Source organism: Centruroides sculpturatus, unplaced genomic scaffold (assembly GCF_000671375.1).
Source record: "Centruroides sculpturatus isolate CEXI.00-Female unplaced genomic scaffold, Cexi_2.0 scaffold476, whole genome shotgun sequence".
Taxonomy (NCBI): domain Eukaryota; kingdom Metazoa; phylum Arthropoda; class Arachnida; order Scorpiones; family Buthidae; genus Centruroides; species Centruroides sculpturatus.
In genome coordinates, this window is record NW_019384596.1 from 510109 (window position 1) to 516765 (window position 6657).

The 6657-nt window shown below is 31.6% G+C and overlaps 1 protein-coding gene across 1 annotated transcript in view; it reads right to left on the reverse strand.

The window, feature by feature from the left end:
• The window catches only part of LOC111624882 (la-related protein 4-like), a 171708-nt gene extending 166153 nt beyond the window's left edge, over nt 1–5555 (reverse strand). Inside the window, exon 1 of the mRNA XM_023367857.1 lies at nt 5442–5555. The gene's annotated coding sequence lies outside the window, so the exon portion shown is untranslated. The remainder of the gene's footprint in view (nt 1–5441) is intronic.
• Between the last annotated feature and the right edge of the window lie 1102 nt (nt 5556–6657).

Below are 6657 nucleotides of genomic sequence, written 5' to 3' on the forward strand. Positions count from 1 at the left end.
TTCTACCCAAATTTCAACACCAGATCATTTTGTACACTAGATACATTGACGACATTCATACTTTGGTGTGAAGAACCTAATCTACAATATTTTTTAAACAAGATCAACAATAACCCTTACGGTTTAACATTGCAGCTTGACCAGAAGAGCGACTCCAGTGTTAACTTCTTGGACATTTCCATTACGTGCAAGCAAGGGGAGATCTGGACCGATAATTACCGTAAACCCTGCTTTCAACCCGTTATCATCCTACGCCAATCAGTCGATCCCAAGCATATCAAATTGGCGGTTTTCAGATCATGGATTAAACGTGCTTATATGCATTGTACAAGTTTCTGCGACATGATAAGGGAGCTAAAGTACATTCTTAAGATAGCCCAACTAAACGGATATCCAAAGGAAGAGATAGAGGATCTTATTTCATCCTTCCAATCCACTGCACGGCATTCTCCCAGGATTGACCGTAATAAACGAATAGTGCTTAATTACATCCCATTTTTGAACAAGATACACAGATCTACTGCCAGGTCTAATAACATACACATTGTATACCGGGGCAATCCCATTATTTTCAAACTTTTGAGAAACGATAAAAAGAAAGAGGATCAGAATTCAACAACGGATATATATTCGGTGCCTTTACATGATCAACGATTTGATTCCAGGCTAGTTTACGTGGGTGCGACGATGCGTGGTCTAAAGCAAAGGCTCAAGGAACATAAATACACAATCGATAAGAACCTTGATAACACTGTGTTGGCATCATACGCAAAGCAACAGGATATAAACATGCAATGGGATCAAGCATCAATTATAAAAGTGACGACTAATAGGCAAACAATCAAACACCTGGAGAGATTGGAAATCTATACAGCACACATGAAAACCAGTTGTATAAACCATAGAGACGCCGACTCATTGTCCACTGTGTGGAGGTCCTTTTACAATTATTAATTTTTCACTATTTATTTAGTTTATTTGTTAATTTTTCATTAGTTCGTCCGTTAGGGCGTTTTCCATTAATTTTTATTTTTGTATTTATTTTGAACGCATTTTATGTTCTATATTTAATGTTCTATTTTTGGTAACTGAGGATGATCGTTGAAAAACGATTGAAAATGTTTTTATTTTATTAAATTTTGCTGGATTTATATCAGTGTAGTTTGTTTTTCAACTTATTCTACTTCTAGTACGTTTTGGTTATATAACTCCCACAATTTCCAATCATCAACATTTACACAATTTCATTGCTTTTTCTGTAAAAATTCTGATGTTTCTACTAATGCCAGTTGTTTCCAAATATTTAATGCCTCTTTGTAATTAATCTATACTATATGCAGTGCTATTTTTGCAGTTATCCAGTATCATCTATCAGTCAGAAATTGATCTTTTCCATTTATTTCCTTTTTGTTCCTCTGGAAGGATGTTGTTTGTTTCCAGGGTAGTTATGAAAATTCTTGCTATTATACCAATGAGTAATTTTAAACATTATAGGCAAGCAGATTACTAGTATGTAATTTGCTGATGCTATGCCTTTTGCTGGTCCTTTTGGAAATTCTTTTACTGATCTAACATCTGTATTTTAATCTTTTTTGTTTTTTCTAAAACCAAAAATAAAAACAAAGTAAATACCAAAATGGAAAATTAGATTGAAAGTGAAAATAAAAAAATTAATGATTAAAAGAAAGCAACTTGAAGTGCATAAAAGAGTAATTATTAATGAATGCAAATATCTCAGAAAATATCTAATAAAAAAAATACTGGTTTAACACAAGAAAAGTTAATGAAGCATTGGAAATAGTAAAACAACAAATAATAGCTGCAACTAGGAAAAATTGAATGGTGTGATGCCTGCATTGTTCACTTTAATCAAAATTGGTCTTTCTTTTTATTATTTGTGTTAGCATTGATGTTTTTGTAGTTTGTTTTTGTTTTCTTTTACTATTTCTTTCCTCACATCATTCAATTTTTCCTAGTTGCAGCTATTATTTGTTGTTTTACTATTTCCAATGCTTCATTAACTTTTCTTGTGTTAAACCAGTATTTTTTTTATTAGATATTTTCTGAGATATTTGCATTCATTAATAATTGCTCTTTTATGCACTTCAAGTTGCTTGCTTTTAATCATTCATTTTTTTTATTTTCACTTTCAATCTAATTTTCCATTTTGGTATTTACTTTGTTTTTATTTTTGGTTTTTTATTTCAATACCAAATTCTTTAGTAACTATCACTGCTGTATCATAGGATAACTTATTACTCTCTTCCAAAGATATTGGTTTGTTTCAAGTGCCTTGTTCACATCCTTCATGACTTATTGCCTGTCCCAGAGTATTCCAAATTAAAAATTTATTTATTTGTAATTATTAAATTTATCATGAGATGATGACTTAACTGTCTACCTCTAGCCAAACTTTTTTGTTTTGTATTATTAATTAGTCTTATCATTAGACTTTTTTGCACTACTTTCAGTGTTGACCCACTTGTCAATAGCCCAGGGACTTTAGTATCTATTTCAGTCCTTGCTGAATCAGGTAGCAACCTATCCAGTATGGTCCTTTTTTGATATTTGCATAAAGAAAATGATAAAAATATGTTTATAAAATGATGACAGAACTTGATACAGGGAATAAATACAGGACATACAATATATTGAGAGAGAGAGAGTTTACAGTAGTTGCGCGTGGCGATAAATACCTTGTATGAAATCTTGGTCTGTTGCAAGCCAATTGGACAGAAAAGGAAGACAGTTCTGGACGACAGTTCTTATTCCCACAGTTCTGAATTAACTAGATATTATGCAAGGAGATATCCAAAGGAGCACAGGTTATCCATATATTTTAACACAGGAAAAATTTGAGTGGTCTGATCGAGGAACTGGTGACGACTCCCCTACTGTGTTGTCTTGTTCTATATGTTGAACTGTTGAAATTGAGATATTAGGTCGAAAGGTGATGAGAAAGCGTCGTCGTCAGGCCTGAGAACTTAACAGATGTTTTGCTCCCAGGTGTAAAAGTTGACAGTTATTTAACGAAAGTATAGCTATGATGTGATGTTAGGAGATAATGATATAAACATACTGAAAGTCTGGATTCGGATCCTCACATATATAAATGTTAAACACTTTACATTTGTAATGTGCCAGTTTATGACATGTTTCCTTCCTCTGATCCAATACTCTAGTACTGAACCAATATCAAATCAGTAATTTTTTAAAATAAGTCTTCTATACATATCATCTAACAGTAAATGTTACATTTTTTTGATGTAAATAAAAATGCACCAGTAAATCAAAATAATACAAATAAAACTTTTATAACTACCAATTAGGGTTTCTTATTTCCTGGTGTTTTGCTTGTCCCAGGATTCTGGGATAAAAGTGAACTGTTTCCTGGGATCCGGGATAGAATTAATTATTTTTAAGATATACAAAATACCTTAGAATCAAATGATATAATTATTATTCATTTTTTTAAAGTAATTTAATAAATTCTGCAACTTCCAAAATCATATTAATAATGCTGTGTAAGATATATATTAAAAATTACCTTTGAATTACATAGAAATTTTCACAACAAAAAAAAAAAAAGGCTTTGAATGAGTTAGAAAGAAAAAGGACTTAGATCAGATTTCTAACTTAGAAGGTAATTTTCGTTTTTTAAATAAAACATAATACAAAATATTATTGTAAATTTTTATAAGAGTTTAAAAAGCAATGATGGTCAATACTCCGATCACACAATCTGATTCTTATTTTAGTAATGAAAAGTCTTGCTACCGAGAATGCCCTTTCTGATTCAATTGATGTGATTGGAATCGTATTTAATGCATTTAAGAGAAGACAGATATTATGTGTTTTTCACCTGTAGCCTGGAAGATTTCTAGTTTGTTTTCGAAACTGTAGTACTTTTTTTGCTGTCTAGTATTCTTGATTTATCTACCTCAACTGCTTTAATAGCAGCATCATGCTTACAGCTCGATAATTTGGCAGTTTGTTTGGCTTTAATAATCAGGTTTATGAAGAAAAACTTCATTCATACTTGCATACATCGTACTCATTTATATCCTTGCCTAATTTGCAAAACCTGGCATTACTCAGTTATTGAAGCTACTGGGTGTGGTTAAAAATTAAGACAGCATGAGCACAATTATTCCAGATATTACAGGTTCCAACAAGTAAAGAATTTTCAGAGTCCTGCCACAAATAAGCTACATATTGATTATTGACCATTTGTGACATGCCATAACAAGCAAAAATTTAAAAAACTAATAAGTAGGTTTAAAATTAATAAATACAAATGTATTCTGATGGTTTATGAGTTGATTATACTTTTTATTTGCAAAATTTCCTCAACCTTAACACAAAATAAGAAAAAAGTGAATTTTTAAGAAATTTGCAGGATTTCCCGGATGAGAAAATTTCCCGGGATATTTCCCAGGTTAAAAAAAAAAACGACTGGGATCCCGGTATCCCATTTGAGAAACCCTACTACCAATGTTTCAAATTACATTATACAATTAATTCAACTTAATTTTTAAGTAGATTTTATTTGCATAAAACATTAAAATACAGTGGTGCCTCGTATAACGTACGCCTTGAATAACGGACTTTCTGTTTGGCCGTTACGTGACTCGAGCAACGGACTTGCTGCGAACAACGGACTTTCCGTTCGGCAGTTACGTGAGGCGAACAACGGACTTTCTGCGAACAAGTGCGAATGATGTTTCCACTCTTTTGCCGTTGCCAATGACAATCTGCTATTTTTATAATATATTAGTATTATTAGAATATATTATTAGTATATCTGAAGTACAGAGCTCCCGTTGGGATTCGGCTTGCTCCCTTGTTTATTACGTACATCACCTCAGTGCAGGGTATTTACATTTATTCAAGTGTTGTGCAAATCATGGCTTCTAAAAAAACAGAAAGGTGATTTCAATTGAAACAAAGCAAGAAATCATCAGAAGGAGTGAAAGTTGACAAAAACTTCCTTGTCAAATGGGGAGAGGTTCAGGAGTTTACCAACACTCATTATCCAAACAGAGCTGAGGCCAACAGGATCAATGATCTCTACAATGACACCCTTGCCCTTCATTTCCGACAGGTGTTGAAAAAGAGAGAGAAACAGACCTGTGTAAAAAGTCTGTATCTGTATGAATGTGTGAAGAAAGTGTTCCTCCACCTCCTCCTCTGACTACCCGACATAATTGGTGACTGCTCCATTTTCATTTTTTTTTATGGTACAGTACGGTTATTTTATGCTGCGAAACGAATTATATGTTTTAACATGTATTTCTATGGGAAAATGCATTTTGTATAACAGACATTTTGTATAACATTGTACTTAACAGACGTTCACCTGGAACGGATTAAGTATGTTATACGAGGCACCACTGTATATATATAAAAATTGCCTTATTTTAACAATAAATAATAAATACCTTCTTTTTAAAATCCTTATGAATTCTGTTATATGTTAAACTTATTCTGCTATAGGTTAAACTTTAAATGCTCTGGCAGTTTCCAATCCTAATTATAAAATAAAATTTAAAAATTATTGCAGAATGTTTAATTATTAATGTAACAATTATATATCCAACAGTACATATAAAACTTTAACATCAATATTAAAAATTAAGCAAAACAAATACAACAAAATCATCTAAAAAAAACCATTGCATTGCATTAATCATAAATTCAGGAAAAAACTTAATCTTGTTACTAATTAAAAAATAAAATTGTAATATATTTTTCTATTATAAATCAAAATTTCTCAAATTTCTCTCTCCAGACCAATGATAATCAAATACTCTTCTACAGAAAGTCAACAACTTGAAAAATTATTGTAGACTAGCGTGTCCCAATTTTTCCTTACAAATTGTCCATTAAATGACTTTTACCTAGTTAATGTTTTTCTTAATTGCTTCCTAAAAAAGTTTAAAAGAACAACACACTTTGAACTTAATTTTAAATATCATGAATAAATAATAACAAGGTTTTATTTATTTGATATTTGTGTACAGGGTGGATGGTAACTAAGAATTGAGAAATCCCTATAATTTCTATATGTATAATGCAGAGATAAAAATTATTTGACATGTTTAATATTTAACATTAATATTTAATAAAGGTAACTTATTAAATAGAAATATGAAAGCACATCTTAAAATTCAATGTAAGCATTGTCACCAGCCTTCTCAAATGACTAGATTGTGATATGGATGGACAGCCACTTCTCTGTGTCTGCAACCAAATACATGTAATCATTCAAAGTTAATGACCACATGGGTCATTAACTTTGAATGATAATTCTTGATTGTTTCCAGATGGATTCTGATATGATGTTCCTTCACCATAAGCTACCATCTCTACACAGCAACCACTAATTTCCACATCTCATAACATGCCATAATCAGTGCTCACTCCTGAACAAACAAGCTATCCACCATCTCTTTACTACTGTACATGTGGCCTCTCTCACTCACTGCCCAAACCACCAATGTAGGAATTATAAAATTCCATTGATCAATATCAATATACATACATACACAAATTTTATAATAATTGCATTATTATTACAAAAATTATAACAATTTCTCAATGTCTAGTTATTTCTCACCCACCTACATACAGTTGACCCCCCCTATAACACTGTTG